We start from the raw sequence: 18,030 nt of genomic DNA, 5'->3' as shown, positions 1-18,030 counted from the left end.
GAAGTGGCTTTCCTAAGGTTACCAAAGTCACTGATAGAATGGAATTTTATATATACATATGTATGTGTACATATATAGAGAGTTCCAATATAAAGAGAGAAAGAAAGAGAGAGAGAGAGAGACAGAGAGAAAGACAGATCACATTTTCTTTATCCGTTCATTTGTTGATGGACACTTAGGTTGATTCCATATCTTGGCTTTTGTGACTATTACTGCAATTAACATGAAAGTGCAGAGAGCAGAAGGGTAGTTATCAGAGGCTGGGGTGGTGGGGAAGTTGGAGATGTTGGTCAAAGGATACAAAATTTCAGTTAGAAAGAATAAGCTAAAGAGACCTATTGTGCAACATGGTGACTGCAGTTAATAACAATATACTGTATTCTTGAAACATGCTAAGAATAAATTTTAGGTGTTCGCATGACAAAAAATAACTGTGTGAGGTAATGTGTGCATTAGCTCATGTTTTCCATTCCATAAGGAACATGTATTTCAAAACATCATGTTGTTCATGATAAATATAAACACTTTTGTCAACTTAAAATAAAATGTTTTAAAAAGAGACAATGTCCTGTAAGACATGAATACTAGTGTAGTTTGAATGTGTGTCCCTTCCAAAATTCATGTTGAAACTTAACCCCCATTGTGGTAGTAGTAAGAGGCGGTGCCTTTGGGGGAAGTGATTAAATCATGACACTCCACCCTCATGAGTGGATTAGGGCCTTATAAAAGAGCTGGAGGGAACTAGCTTAGGTCCTTTTTGGCTTTCCACATTCCACCAGGTGAGGAGTTCCAGAGATCACCTTAGGGGATTCAGCTGTCAGCAATAAGACTTTTTCTCCAAGTGGTGGTGGAAGGTAAGGAAGGGTGGGAAGTGAGGGAGTATTGTGTGATTTTTCTAGCTTCACATGTATAGTTTATTTTTTTGTATCTCTTGCTGTTGCATCAGAGCCTCTAAGAAGGCCTCAGAATTTATCAGTGTTATGGTGCTGCCCTACATCTTCTAGTGTATGTGAGGCCCCCTTCACACTCTGACAAGGAGAGCAGTCTCAAATACTGGCACAGCCTCAAAGCTGAACATATGCAGCATCTTAGAGCCTCTCAGGTTTACAGTCACCCTGTTTGTGATCATTACTCTTGATAATTTAAATATTCTTCTTGTCAAATGAAGAGATATTTATGAAGTACCTATTATGAGCAAAGCATGCTATTGAGGTTGTATTTAAAACTGGAGTCCTGGGTTTTAGTTCCATCCCATCAATGACCTCAGGACCTTAGGAAAGCCCTTTCCATTTTGTTGGGGGCGAGAGGGGCGCCTATGTATTTTACTAGCAAATTGGGAGGTAAGTCTTTCTTAGCGTAATGTGTTCTGTGACTCAATACAGTGTCATTGTTTTTGGAGTGTACAAGCAGGACATTAAACCATTATAAGTGGACACTGGAACATGGACTCTGGAGGTATATCACTAAGGTTCAAATCTTGGTTCTACCACTCTAGTTACTGTGTGAACTTGAGAAAATCACTAAACCTCTCTGTGCCTAGATCCCTTAAAGTAGACAGAGTGAGAGAAGCTTCCCCAAAGGGTTGTTGGGAGGATTGAAAGAGTTTATTGAAGAACTTCATATAAAGGGGCATGAATGAGAGAACTGCTTGGGGTGGTGGAAGCACTCTATATCTTGGTTTTGGTGATGGTGGTGGTGGTCACACTGCTTTACACTCTTGTTAGAACTCAGAACTATATACCTAAAAAGAGTTAACTTACCATAATAAATCTGATTTTAAAAATAAATGTATGATTCCAACTATATAACATTCTGGGAAACGCAAAACTATACAGACAGTAGAAAGATCAATGATTGCCAGGGGTTCAGAGGCAGGGAAGCAGGGATGGATAGGTGGACCATAGGGACATTTTAGGGCAGTGAAACTATTCTTTATGATACTGCAATCGTGGACACATTGTCATTATACATTTGTCAAAACCCACAGAATGTATCATGTTGAGTGAACCCTAATGTAAACTATAAGCTTTAGTAATAATGTATAAATATTGGCTCACCAGTTATAACAAATATACCACACCAATGCAAGATGTTAATAATAAGGGGAGCTTTGGGATGGGGGAGGGTTGTGTATAAGAACCCTCCATGCTTTTCATTTAATTTTTTCATAAATCTATAACTGTTCTAAAAAGTCAACTTAATTACAAAAAAATTACGACTACCATAAAAAAAGGTTTTACATAGAAAAAAGCACTTGGTAAGTTAGTTACTATTATTACTATTCCTTCCTATAAAAATAACCAAAGTGTTTCTCTTTCTTTTTTTTTCCTTAAAAACATGCTGAGATACCTAGGCTTGGGCTGGATCTCTAGGAGATGAGTGAAAGAAAAGGCAACAGAGGGTGGTTCCTCCCCATATAAACTTCTGAAATACTTATTTTTAAGGTTAATATAAGCTTGTAAGTGTCTCCTTCTCTGAGCATCTGAGGTCTGAAGTACACGTGGAAGCTGCTCTTTTCTCCTGAGCTGCTCTTGCTCACCATGATTCAGCCACAGATGCTCTTTCTCATTTCATGATGTGTCTGCCGTTTTACCAAGGAACTGAAGACATGGAACAGCCAATTAAATATCACATTTTCAGTGCCCTTGGGAAAGCCATACAGGAAACAGACTGTGTTTATATCTCACACCTCTGGGGAGGCTGCACAAGCTGAAAGCAATGTAGGATTTTTCCTTCTCTTTATTCTCAAAGAAGAATTAAAAACAAAAATCCAAGTCACCCAGCCACCCAAAACAAACAAGAAAAATGTAGTTTCAAATATAGAAACACTCTCCTTCATGATGAATATGCATGTGGAAGAATTGTCATAAAGTCTCTGAAAAATATGGCCACAGGCTTTTTAATTTGAGGGGCTCAGCAGTTCTTCACGCTGAGGGTTACTAGAGCATATGTCCCAAGTCCACCCAGCCTGGGGCCAACCTCTCCTTGACTTTGCCAGGGAGGACTTTGTAGGGATTCATCTGCTGATGGAGCCCTAGTTGACAAGCTCATAGTGGGGGTGTGAGCACTCCCAGGGTGCCAGAAGTCTTGCAGCCCAAGCTCACTGAGATGAGTACTCTTTGTGAGGCTGTAGACAAACTACATAATCTCCCCGAGCTTCACTTTTTCCATTGGTGAAACATGTGGGTTAGACTAGAAAATCTCTAGGGTCCCTTCCAGCCCCACCATCCTGTGATTCCAAATTCCTATTCAGGGGTTTTCCAGAGCTGAAATCCTTTGTGAAAAATAGTTCTAATCAATTAATTAATGTATATGTCTATTTCTCAATTTCTATTTCTTTTCATTGCATAAGTGAAACATGAAAATGAACAGTGAAACATGAAAATGAATAATGAAACATGAAAATGAATTATAAAACATGAAAATGAAAACTTGACAGATAAGGCCAGAGCCCCTCTGATTACCAGCTCTGTTACCTTCCCTTCTGCCGTGTCCCAGAAATAACCACTGCTATTACTCTGCATGCATTCTTCCAGATCTTTACACACCCATATAGATCCAGAGAAAATAGGCAATATTGTTTTCGGGTTTTATGTAAATGATGTAATATTAGTTGCTTTATTTTTAATAGTTATGTACTATTCCATAGAATGAATAAATTACTGTTTATTCATCTGCCTCCCTACTAATGTCTACTCAGGTCATTGAATTTTTTTTTATTAATATCATGATATAGTCAATGCCTCCTGGTGAATGAGTGGGTATATTTTTCTAAAGTAGACATCAGTAAGTGGAATTCCTGAATTAATTACTTCATTTTAATAGGTATTAAATTGTTCCAGAAAGTGTCTATGCCAAGTTGTACACCTATAAGGAATACATTTTCAAAGGGTCATGTGGACTAATAGTTAAAAGCACAGGATCTGGAAAGAGACTGCCTACCAATGCTTATTGGTCTGGGACTTTGATCAAGATATTTTTCCCTGTGCCTGTGTTCCCACATATATAAAATAGAAATAAAATGTTTATACATGATAACTTGTTCTGGAGATTATTAGCACAGTTGTTGGTACAGTTAATTAATCAATGTTAGCTCTAATCACTCTTTTTACTAGCTTTGGTTTGAGGAGCTTCAAGCTTTTTAACCAAATAGGTCTGTAATCCCACCTCCCAAATCACTCAATGAGTCAACATTTTTCCAGACCCAGAGGTTAAATGCCTGCTGGGCTCATTTAACTCACACTTCTGTATCTTTCTGTGAAGCGAAGCCAGCAGGGCTCTCTGACTGACAGGCCGCCAGAACCTGTTTGTACAACAATCTTTGCTAATGTAAATAGCTAAATGCAAACTGCAACATTTAAGAACCTTCAGAGGATTTGAGAATATTCTTGGAAGAGGCTGATTTCATTAATATTTAAGAAGCAAAAGACCTCCAACACAGACCATCCTGATCCCACATGCAAAGCCAACCCTAGGGGTTGTAGGACCAGGACAAATCACACAGAGCCCACCACCCCAATAATACTTCCATGCAGGTGAAATCAGGTGAAAATGCACACCAAAAGTAGCTTGGAGGGGAAAAAAAGAAAGATGAAAGAAAACTATTTGCAGCTGAAAGGATGTTTGTAAAGAATGAAGGTCCTGTTTTGTCTATTTTTCTTTGGTGTTACTACAGAAGACCTGAGCATGCACAGACCCTGGGTGGGCCAGCTTTGGTTAACTTGCTGGGCACAGCTGGAGAGGCCTCTCTCCATTTTGTTCCTCCCTCTTTTGCTAGTTGTATACTAGTGCACCTGCCACCGAGGCAAGGGGAAGCATGATGGGGGATCTGGGAGGTTTCCACCGAGGATGCTGTCTGCCCACATAGATGCTCATCTCAAAGGGCTACCAAATCTAGTTGCTTTCAAAGGGATTGTAAAAACATGAACTAGAATTTTTTTTTTTTTTTTTTTTTTGGTAAATCTTTACAGAAAAATTACTGATGCCTAGAAAGGTTAATGGACTTGCTTAAGGTCATACAGATAGTGTGAGAGCCTCTAAAGGACCCAGTGTCTGTTTCATAGCCTAATGCCCTTTCCACACATGACACTCACTTTTTAATATACACAATAAGCCAACTAAAGAAAAATCCCATATTCTTATACTGAAGCTCCTAAGACATAAATTTATTCTCAGACATAATGCCTTGGACTTTGGCGTTCTGTATAAAGTACTGTGTTCGAAGTAGTATGGTGGGAGATTCAGAGCAAAGGTTGAGAGTGTCACCAAATCTCCACCTGAATTCCAGAGCCCATGTTATTAACTAGTCTGCACACTGCCTTTACTAGAAGGAATGAATTCTATCCTTAGCTCAACTACCTGACCACCTGGGACAGTGAATAATCTGGTACCCTAAATAATCACCAAGTTGATTGTACTGGGGCATTCAAATTTGCCTATTTTATGATATGAAGTTTTTTTTTTTTAACTTGAAAAAAATCGACTGGTTTGATGACTTCCTTCAGAGACATTGAAAGAACATTTAAACTTAAATCTTTGTCCTCTTTTCAGCTTCCTTTTGACAAAAAGTAAAGTTGTATTGATTGGTTGGCAGCTGGTTGAGTAGTCATACTTTCAACATGCAGTCGTCATCTACTCTGTGCTATATTGTTTTCATAAGTTTGATGCCAGCCCCAGTATGTCTTGATTTTAAGTTGCTTTTGTTTCTGTATGTTTCAGTTTAGCCTTTTTGTAATTTTACCTCAGATTTTTATGTTTATAGAAACATGCTAGTTAAATATTGCTGCATAATGACAAAACACAGCTGTAATAGGAAAGTTCCCCAGAATCCAAAGTGCTTGTGCTTGATTTACAAATGGAAGCTAGCCTGCAGGTTTCCCTGGAAAGCAAGGCTGGGAGCGCCAAAAGGAAGCGTGGGAGTCTTGTCCTAGTGTTTGTCACCCCACAATGTGGGCCATAGCAGCCCTACGTCTGGAAGTTTATCTGAGCAGGAAGTAGGTCAGGCCTTGGGGCCATGTGGTGCTATGTAGTACGGGCTTTACTGTGAGCACAAGGTGTGCTTGTTATAGACAGGAGAGCAGAATCCAAAAGCCAAATGACAGTTCTTCAGCCCACATGATGGTTGTCCTTCCTCTGAACTACCAGCCTTAAAATAACTTAAGTGTCACATAACTTAAGTATCACATAACTTATCACTTAGTGAAAAAATGAAGCATTCTCCATAAATATTCCTGAAATCAAACTCCAGCATTCTCCATAAATACTCCTGAAATCAAACTCTGAGGGTGTGGATCATATGGTAGTCTCACCCTACTGTCAGCTGTGTATTGGGGTGATGGGTGTAGAGTAGGTGATCAATAAAATATCCAACTGATCACTAAATTGTCTTTTTTGGGATGCAGAAATTCCTTGAATTCTTTTCACCACACTCTGGAATAGAAGCTCCATGAGTAGATGGCTTTTTGTTGGTCTTGTTCACTGCTAGATCCCTAGCTTCTAGAAAAGTGATTACAACACAGTAAGAACTTAATAAATATTTGTTAAATGAGAAAATAAATGAATGCATCTCCTGTTTTCTATTTTCCTCAGGATGGCAGCAGAGAGAAAATGAGTAGCTGTCTACCTTCCTATAGCACATAAAAGCAATAGGAAGTGACAATAGCCACTGTCCCAAGGGGCAGTCCCTTTCAATACCAAGCCTGGAATCAACTCCAAAGGAGATTAAAAAAAAAAAAGAAAACAGAAAAAGACCCATTCAGTCCTCTACTATTTGAGTCTACTTTATAACTAACATGCTCACTTTCAGACAGCAACACCTAAAAATGAGAAAATGACAGGGAACAATGGTTCTCTGAGTTCCCTACAACCAGCATCATCAGCCTTGCCAGGAACTTGATAGAAATGCGCATTTTCATGTGTTACACCAGATCTACTGAGTCTGAAACTCTGGAGGTGGAGCCAGCAGTCGTTGTTTTAACCGGCCTCCCAGGTGATTGTGATGCACACTCAAGTTTAAGAACCACAACCTAGAGGTGCGTGTCGCATGTTTCTACACTCCCCTCCCTCCCCTGCAGTAAGGTTTCTTTCTATTTTTTTTCCTTAAATAAATGTTTCTCTCCCTACATGATCTGGTTTTTCCACAACCCGGGTCTCTCCCACCAAGTCCAGAGCACCCACATCAACTGGTCTAGTCTCATCCTGTATGTCTTGGAAGCGTCTGTGTTCAGCTTTTGACTGAAAGGAGTAGGGTAGCTCGCATGAAGAAATCTAGACAAAAATCTTTAGCAAATATAAGAATTCAGCCTGTAATCCCAGCACTTTGGGAGTCTGAGGCAGGAGCATCACTTCAGCCCAGGAATTCAAAGTTGCTGTGAGCCATGAGAGTACCACTGCACTCCAGCCTAGGCAAGAGATTGAGACCCTGACTCAAAAGAATTTGGGAGCTAGTAGGGGCTTTCTCGATCATAAGGTCTGATTCATTCACTTTAACATATAAGGAAAATGTGTCTTAGTCTAAATATCTTACCCCAAATCAAAGACTGTTAAAAGGCTAGAACTTGATCTGGCCATTTTAAACAAGATTCCCCTACCATTATGCTAAAATGCTCCAAACAACCTTATGAGCATCAACCACCACCAAGAGTACATGAAACATTTCTATGGTATAGTAATTCTCACAAGAACCTTCAAATTCATTCCCATTTCCCACCAAGAAAGCAAAGGGAAAGGTAATATATGAATAACCAGCCAAACAACCAGTCATGAAAAATAAATGAGCCAAGGAAATTATTTTCCCTTCTACTCCACAGCACTGCATAGGGGTGGATCCTGCTGCCCGTGTGCCTCTGGTGTCCTCTACCATCAGTTGACTCACATAATGTGAATTGTTGAGACTGAAGAAGATGGTTAAAGAGGTCATTCCCAGTACTTCAAATTATAGCTTACACAGCTAGCTCCTTGTCTCTCACCCACTGAAAACCCTTTATCTAGAAAGGAGTCATTCTGAACAAAGATTGTTGTCTTTGGCTGCTAGACATTCAGAAAGGGACTTCACAGTATGAAGTAGATATTAGTTGTAGCTAGCCAAAAAAAAATCTCAGGCACAATTTAAATGGTGCAACAAAATATCGATCCAAAGAAAGGGAAATGATAAAAAGTTTAGAAAGGCAAATTGCTTTAAGAATGAAAAAAATTTTGCCAAGGAAAAAAGTCAATATTTGAATCAGAGATGAGAGTGCCAGGGCAGCTGTGTCCCATAGCATCTCCTCTGGCTGTTTAGTGTAAATTAGGAAACCAAGGCTGGAAGCTTGTTAGAGGCCATGAGCGATGAAGGTTGAGAGACAGGTCTTAAAAGGGCAATGCTAATGGGATCTGGAGTCAGGCACAACCTTCTACCCCGCTGGCTCACCCCTCTTCTACCCTACCGTACCTGTAGATATTTATTTTTCCAAAAACTGAAAGAGGTCAAGCCCGGCCATGCTGAAAACAGAATGGTTCCAGGAATCTTGCTGAGAAGTCCAAAAATATCTACCATCCCACAGGCAACTTTATCTGCCCAGTCTTTTTAAATCAGGTCATCCTCCTAACAGTGCCATGGCAATTCTGTTTCTTGGGGGGCAGTAAACATAAACCTAAATTAATTCAGGATCAAAGCACAGGTCATGTTGTACATTTTATTAGCATTCTTAACTCTCCATCAATTTGATTTTATAGGCTCACCCAAATTTCTTTCAGACTTCAGGTCTTTGGGCTAATTTTCAGGGCAGGCAAATACTCTGGAGCCTTCCCTATGATTCTCTTATTACATGCAAGTTGCATAATCATGTTGTGAGTGAAAAATGATGTTGTAACGAAATCCTTCTAGGACTTCCAGGAATAAACTTTCTTGGATGGGGTCCAAGATGAAATCACCTTATACTGAACTCAGGGATTATAGCAACAGTTGCAAGGCACCAGTGTGAGTGTGTGTACTTGGGGAATAGGAAGCACATCTTTTGAGTTCTGTCTCCACAAATGATACTACTGTCTTGCTCAGACTACACTGAAGACCTTAGTGCCCCCTTTGATTGCCCCTTCCCATTACTTAGAGCCAACATTTCAACAAGATTTGCCAGGTGTTTCTTTGAAATATTTCTTCCATTTCTGCCTTCTTCTTCATTGTACCACACTTTAATCTTAGATATGATCAGTTAGTGATGAGACCCAGGATCTCATTCTTTCTCATTATTCATTCCATTTGCACTTTATCCATTCTAGCAATTTATACTTTAATCTTGAGTCCAGTCAGTTAGTGCTTAGGTTACTGCCAAAATTGCCTAGCTGGCCTCCCAGAGTCCAATCTCTCTCTCTCCTTCAGTCTGTCATAAACTCAGCTTCCAGTTGGTACCCAAAGGAAATTTCTTTGCATCTTTTTCAGAGCAATCCCTAACAATATTCCATATTTCTAACTTTATTTCCTATTTGTCACCCGACATATAATAGACACCATTTAAAAATGGCAATGTGAAAATTAGTTGTGTTAGGAAAGGATGGATAATTCATATGAAAACACTTTATGTATTCAGAAGCCATTATACCAAAGTAAAGAATCAAAGAAACAAATCTTTCAAAAACACTTAGGAAACATTTGTAACATGCCTTTTATCTAAGATTAAGGTTCACAGCTCATAAAACATTTCAACAATGAATGCTCTGGAGGTGGGATAAAGATGGTGTTCTGAGAACACAAGACTGTGTCTACTTCTACCATCAAGCTTTAGAAATGACCAGGAAAATAACCTTAAAATTGTAAAAACTAAGAAAAACCAAAAAAGTATAAGGAATCCCTGGAAGAAATAGATGGGAAAGGAATAGTAGAGGAAGCCACAAGCTAGCATGCATTCAGAAGTGAACTGCTCTGAAAGTAGGAAGTACCAAAGGCACCAGGAACTCAGAGACCTCAGGTACAGAGATCAGGAAGTGTTTCCTAGAGCACCTGCCATGAGGTGGGTTTGGGTTCTGCTTTGGAAACAGCCAGGTATGCAGCGTCCCCTCCCTAATTTCTGCTTGGGCCAAGCAGTGGCTGCCCAGATCTTTGCCCCCAAATTAATGCATGAAATGCTTGGGCCAGAGAGACATGGTAGTGACTCTGGTGGCTACTGATATGCCAGGGAAAAGAAGGCGCTAAATGCAAAGAGAAACTGATGCCATTCACCTAAAGACTCAACATCCTGTTTTCAGGGAAGTCTTCCTTGATCTCCCAAGGGTTAGATAGGCTCCTTTTTTTTTTTTTCTGTGCTTATCATAACTTCTACAGATCTCCCTTGTATCAATTATCACTTTGCATTATATTTGATAGCAGAAGGAGCCATAACAAACATTACTGTGTCATTTTATGATTAGATTTCAGAACTATGAGACTAGAGCAGCCGCTATACTGCTATAGAGAATAACTTGAAATGCTTTTCATTACGTTGTCTTAGACGCTAGTCTGAAAAACATTTTGCTTTAGATGTAGGAATATGACCAATAACAATAGCTTGGATATAGTAGGTATGAAATAAGTATTAATGATAATCCTAATCATGTTCCCCAGTAAAATTCTAAATATCCCACAAAAAGCTTTTAATAACAATGGAAAGCACAGCACATAGTTATTATAGTTCTGGCTATGTAATATATGATATAAAGGACATTATGTCATTCAGATATCAAGTAAAAAATGAAATGAAACAGTGCATCTACATATGATTTTCTTATTTACCTTTTTAACATAATGACTATATTTATATTATTCTAAATACTTAGAAAACTGCTTATTTTTAAGAAATTAGTATAATTTTGGAAATACATTTATTTTTATCAATACAATGTATTAAGTCACATCATACAAGCAAATAATCAAGTGCAATTCTTTGTATAAAACCTCCACTGGGAGTAGATTCACTTGGCAATTATGTTTGGCAAGATGTCTACAATTTTAGACAAGAATTAAAACTCCCTGAGTATAGTTACAGTGGATTTTGATTCCAGCATTTATCCATGCACAAAGCATGTACATACATTTATCCAATAGTAGGTAGATTTAGGGTGCATGCTGGTGCAGAAAACAGATTGTCATTGAAATATTTCCAAAGACATATGTCAGATAGCAGGGAAGCCAGCTAAGTATGTGCACCCACTTCTTTATTCCACAAAAGGAAGCTGTAACTCTTTCCAAGGAATGATAGAGTACAGTGAGGCTTGCAGGGGCGGCTTCAGTCCTACTGAGTCCTACAGGACACAGGGCTCTTTCCCTTTAAGGCAGCAATATTGGGAGGTTGAGGGATGTATGACTGTTGCAAAACAGTTGGCAACATTCTCAAAAAATTGCCTGCCTGGGCCATGCTGTATCTTTTTACACATTTATAAATCTTTTATAAACCATCGTCCAGAAGAAGACCAACTTTATTTATCTATCCTTCAACTTTTATTATGTAACTCCTGTACAACGTCCTGTGCTATGTTCTGGGAACACAGCAGTGAACATGACAGAAAGGACTTAAAATAGAGAGTTTACAATCTACTAGACAGACAAAACTACCTATGGCATTATTATTTGCTTATAATTGTGGAAAGTATATTAGAAGAAAGAGTCAGGTGGAAGCATTTCATATTTACAAAACACGAGACAGCCAGTGTAGCTCATCTTATCGAAGAAAGAGGAGGGTGACACAAGAGGAGGTTTGCTGAGGTGAGCAGGATGCTAGATCAGTTGGGGTGTTAAAAGACATATGAAATATCTTGATACTGCTTCTAAGAGCAATGGCCATTAAAAATGTTTAATTATGGAATGGTATGATCTGATTTGCAATTTTAAGAGATCACTTTGACCTTAAGGTAGAAATAGATTCAAGAGGAGCAAGAATTAACCCTAGAGATCAGTCAGAAGGCTGTAGCAGTGTCCAGGTAAAAAAATGGTGGTGGTTAGGCACAGAATAATGGTAGTAGGCATAGATAAACATGAAAAACATAAGAAAGAGTAAGAGCTAAAATCAAGATGATTTTGTGATGGGTTAGATATGGATAGTGAGTGATAGAAGAAATGATTTCCTGGTCTCTCTTTGGGTGGTCTTCCATTCACAGATTACACCGGGGAGAAAAAAGGTTTGAGTTCTATTTTATATGTGCTAAGTGAGATATACCCATAAATATCCAAATAGAGAAGTTGAGGTGAGTTGTTGGATACACAGATTTGGAAATCAGAAAAGAGCTCTGTGCCAAAAATGCACATTTGGAAATTATCTCCATAAATGGCTAAAGATTTGGGCATAGATGAGTTTGCTTCAAGATAATATAAGGAAGAGAAAAGCAGGTCCAGGACCAAGCCTTAAGAAACTTTCATATTTAAAGTTTGAGGGCAGGATAACAAAACAATAATGAGTCTGAGAAATGGTGGCCAGAAAAATAAGAGAAAAGCTATGAGAGTGTAGTATCACTGAATCAAGGGAAAGTAAGTACTTCAATAAGCAATCATAATTAATGTCAAGCAGTGATGAGCAGTTGAATAACATAAAGACCTTATTCCAATTATCTGTTCTTTCTTTCAAAGATGGCTGATACACATGGCCAGTAAATTAGTGCTGGCTTTTGGCTAGAAACTCAATGGGGAGCTATCACCTGGGATCCTCAGTAGTTCTCCATATGGGATTGTTTGGACTTCCTCATACCTTGGAAATTAGATCCATCTGCAAGTGTTCCAAGGTATATGGAGTCTTTTAATGTCTGGGCCCAGAGATGAGCACAGCATCATTACTACTATATTCTATTTGTCATGCAGTTATGGAGGTCACAAAGATTCAAGAGAATGAGTCATAGACCACACTTCTTGAAGGAGAACTGTCAAAGAAATCATGCCATCTCTAATCTACCAAAGACCTCAATACTTGACATGTTCAATCCTATTCACTGAAACATGTTTTATAAGCACAAAAGACTGGATTTAAACTAAACATCCATCACTGGGGTCCTGGATAAGTAAATTAATTAAACTTTATAAGATGACATACTAAGTAACCCAATAAAAAGATGGAAATACTTTTAATGTAATGTTGTGGAAATATCGCCATGAGATATTATTGAGTTAAGAAGGCATGCACTGCTCTGCTCTTTTAGCTGAATAGTATCTCATGGCAATATAGGAATATGAACAAAACATCTCTAAAACAGGCATTTCCAATAGGGAGGTATCACTCCCCAAAGGGGCCAAAATTAGTTACTGGGCAAGGGGAGAGTCTTAATCTTTTTGTATGTAAAGGAAAGATACACATATAATGAAAAAGCAGATAGACAGTATATCTGTGTATTAAAATGGAGCGGGATGAAGTAATCTGAAAATAATGTATTTTTAAAAGATCTCCTTAGGGTAGTGATAATAAAAAAAAGTTTGAGAAACACTGCTTTGAAAGGAACATAGAAATGAGTCCAAATGGTTGCCTGTGAGTAGAAATGGATTATCAGGAAAAAAGAGGAGGAGAATGAGAATATTCAATGTGTACTTTTATATTTTTTGATATTAGATCCATGGAAATATAATATCTATCAAAATTTAAATTAAAAAAGAAAATTTAAAAAGGTTACTGATTTTATTTAATGACATGCCATTATTGAGTAGGAACTCTTTCAGCATACATTTTAGTGTATATAAATCTTACACTTTTAAAAGTCTAGTGCAGGCAAAGAAATACCAATTTTGCTCAATTATCTTAGCTATTCAAAGGGGAAGCTGATAAAGTAACTTTTTGTGCATGAAATTCTGTCTGTAATTATTATTATTGTGTATTCAAATGAAGCACTTTTAAAAGACAGGTTAGTGTGTGTACCTGCCTCATTCTGAAGGGATAGACAGCATGCTCCTCTCCCAGAGCTGTGAAGGACCACTACAGTTCTCCCAGTGCTAAAGCGTTTCCTCCTTCACACCCCAGGATGGAAGAAGCAAGTATAAGATCCAGAGAGGTGGATGCAATGTGAACAACAAAAGCTCTTAGTAACATCTGGATTTGCAAAAATTTTTCCTAAAGTGTATCAGTGGTATAGCTTACCCAACAAGACAACATGCTCATCATAAATGCTTGGCAATCCTCTTGCAGTTGGGTGCAACTACACAAAAAGCAAACCAACTATGTCCTTGTTGTAATCTCCACTCCTTAACATTGAAAATTCATAGGAGGGTTGCAGCTCTTCAACTGCTAAAGCTACCAGGGATGAGCAACATTAGACTTAACTCTGGTATGTGAATGGCAGCAGGTAACACTGAGAACTGGACCATGTTCTACTGAATCACCTTGCCCAGTATTGCAAGCAGCAACCTATGGTATAGGCCACATGACATTATGATGGCACCAAGACTAATAGAGAGCTGCATGAAAAGATAAAGAAACTTGGAAGCAATAAACAGTTATGGCTTAGCCTAATACTGACCTTGCAAAATGGCAGCTATTTTGTCATCAGAGTTCCTATCTTTCTTCAGTGATCTCAATTGATATGGATAAAACTGAATTCTAACTGCATGGAAACTCCACGGAGAGCACTATGAGGTAACATGTAGATACAAAGCACGGAAATTAATTGTAAAAGTCCACTTAGACCATTCATCCTTCCCCAGACTGACTTCCAGGTCACAGCGTGAGCAGCTCTGATCAAAACTACATTTTGGAGAAGGCTGTAAATATATGTGACACAGGTCTAGATCATAAACTGTTCAACAATGCATAAAAACTAATGCTACAATACACAATGGTCATGATGGGGATGCATAGCCATTCTCTGTGAACTTTAGGTGCATTCCACTGCCTTAAAATGCAGAGCTCTCTTGTGGCTTTCTCTATGGACACTCAGGTAGGACTTGTTAGAAAGAAGGTGATGGTTAACATTCATCTAACCTGTTGTCTTAGCTTGGGCTGTCACAACAAAACACCATAGACTGAATGGCTTAAACAACAGACATTGATTTTCTCATGGATCTAAAGACTGGAAGTCTGAGATCAGAGTGCCAGCAAGGTCAGGTTCTGGCAAAGGCTCTCTTCCTTGCTTTGCAGACTTAATCTTCCTGCTATGTGCTCACATGGCTTTTTCTTCATGCATGTATGGGGAGGATGTGCTTCCTTGCACGTGCTCATGCTCTCGTGCACTCTCGCTTTCTCTCCCGCCCCAACACTCCCTCCCTCCCTATAAGGCCACCAATCCTACTGGATTAGGACCCCATGCTTATGGTCTCATTTAGCCTTACTTACTCCTAAAAGCCTTATCTTCAAATACTGTGTGAGATCTTGAGTGTTAGTGTTTCAATATATGAATTGGGGATGGGGAGCACAATTCAGTTCATAGCACCTGTAAGTATAGAACAAGAAATGTTTAAATATCAGCAAGGAAAATTTTGGTTGAATATTAGGGAGAATTAAGAATTACATAGGAGTTTGATAAATAGAGCCATCGAATAAGAATACAAAACAAAATAAAATATGGTACCCTTATCTGATACTGTATGCCCCCTCTAATAGTAAGTACACGTCCTAGCCCTGTAACAATAGTTTTTTTTGTTTGTTTTTGAGAAAATTGAGGTAAAATTTATATAACAAAAATCACCATTTTAAGCAGTTCAAATCGTATAATCTCATGACATCTAGTATATTCAAAATGATGTGCAATCATCACCGCTATCTAATTCTAGAACATTTTTATCATTCCAAAAAGAATCCCCATACCTGTTAAATAGTCACTACCAACTTCCCTTACCCCAGTCTCTGGTGTTGGTCTTATAAAGTTCAAGAAAAAAAGTTATAAAGGTACTCTCATTTTAAAAAATGAGAAAAACATGATGGCATTTTAAAAGCTAATGGAAACACTAACTCAAAGACAAACATTGCATCTTTATCTCATTTCATTATGGAATAGACAACTTCATGGAAACATGGAATCACAGATTATACAGAGGATGTCAGTTTCCAGTGTCTCTCCAAATATGTTTTACTGAACAACTAAAAAAAGGTATAGCTAGCACGCCCTCATACACCCTTCTCAACAAGGAAACAAACAAATTTAAAGTCGAAATAAGTTAGGAAATCCTAAGTTAAACTGTTAACAGATTTCTTTGCAGAGCAAAGAAAATGAATAGAACACCAATAGGGAGGTTTTTATTCTTTTTGTTATCACTGTAGAATACCAGTTGCGAACTAGTGATTTTTCACAGCAAATGGACCAAAGTCGCAAATGGATTTTATTTTTCAAAGAAATTGAGCCATAAATTTAATATCTATAAATTTCACACAAAATTATAGATTTCTAGCTTCAGTTAAAAATACTGGATTAAGTGGCAATATATAGCCATTGATAACAATGAGGTGAAGATGAGAGATAACTGCTGTTTTTAGAAGAGCCAGGCATGTCTGAGTTTACTATAGCACTTAGCTGGTCCATTTTCATACTTGTCAGCTGCCTGACCCCTGATGGAACTTGAATTTGCCTCTTGTATTGTAGAACTGCCTCTGCAGATAGGTTGCAGAGATGCATTCTTTCAACGACACTTCAAAACAAGTTCATCTAAATGGCAGACAAATTTGAAGCATCACCCAGTTTTTCTTTTTTTTACCACAATTGTGAATGTTCCAGACCCAAAATGAAGGAGGGATGCTATTCCTAAGGATTTAGCAACATGAATTGGAAGTATAGGTTTTTGAGTAGTGGGCCAGTGACAACACTTTACTATTTTTAAAGGTACTCAGATATTTCTGCTTGTGTGGCTGATAGCCATTGTATTTTGGGTCTCATCATAGGAACATGCAAGCTCATTTAGAACCTAGTAAGAGATATGTGGTAGCCACAAGGTGGGAATGATTTGAGCAATAGCAAATGTTGCTATTTGTCTGTATGCAACTATGAGTCTGTATGCAAGTGTTTATCTCTCATACAGATATAGAAGTAGATATAGAATCTCCACACTCACTAGTTGAGGAGAGATACATATTGCCAACATCAGAGGAAGCAAGTGAAGCCTAGAGGCTCATCAAAAATGACTCGTCTGCTCAGTGGAACAGTAATTTTTAAAATTTCCTTAAGTTCCATTTGTTGAAGTTCCATCGTAAAGTTATTTCAAATATATGTATTTATGGTCAATTCATTTAAATAAAAAATGACTTTCCAAAATTATTTCATTTACATTTCGTCTTCTCTCTAAAACCCAATAGTACAGTTGCTTTCGAGTTAATAGTAGTTAATAAAGTTTTAACTACCCTGGTCTTATCAGCAGTTGCCTGATATGCTGGACTTGTTTATAGTTGGGCTATTCTTGGTTTTAGGGTAATACAGGTGAAGCAGCATAATGTCATGGCTAACTCAGGCTCTACAGTCAGACAGGCCTGGGTTCAAACGCTCATGTGGAGAGAAAGAAAATTGAATCATGAGGATTCTCCTAAGGAGAAACAGTGGATTTTCTTGGAAGGGATATATTTGGAGAAGCATTATGGAGTAAAGAGTGACAACCCAAGAGCATGCTCAATAACAACAGAAGCAGGGAGTAAGGAGAGGAATTTGTTTCTTAACTGATGAAAGAGTATGGAAAAAGAGGAGGGACCAACCTAAAGTTGAGCAAATATAAGAAGTGCCTTGTATGAATGAATTTGTTAATGAAGAAATATGTATCTGCAGCTGAGTCAATGCAGAGCAGAAGAGGCAAGGTACACATGTTCCAATGTCTGTGACTTACTTTAAAGAACTTCAGCACAGATAGTGTTATATTGTGTATATGCCTCTTAGTTTAAACTTCAACTCTACAGGTAGACTAATGCCCTTGTAGGGATGGCCAACCAGCTTGTACTTACAGCTCTTGATATCTCCATGAACAACTAAGGCTTTTTAGCATGACATTAATAATTAGCACATCAGGCTGGGTGCAGTGGCTCATGCCTATAATCCCAGCACTTTGTGAGGCTGAGGCAGGCAGATCACTTGAGGTCAGGAGTTCGAGACCAGCCTGTCCAACATGCAAAACCCTGTCTCTACTAAAAATACAAAATCAGC

This window comes from Rhinopithecus roxellana, chromosome 3 (genome assembly GCF_007565055.1).
Source record: "Rhinopithecus roxellana isolate Shanxi Qingling chromosome 3, ASM756505v1, whole genome shotgun sequence".
In the NCBI taxonomy this organism is placed as follows: Eukaryota; Metazoa; Chordata; class Mammalia; order Primates; family Cercopithecidae; genus Rhinopithecus; species Rhinopithecus roxellana.
The sequence above is the reverse complement of the archived record's forward strand: the minus strand, read 5'-3'. Positions refer to the sequence as shown.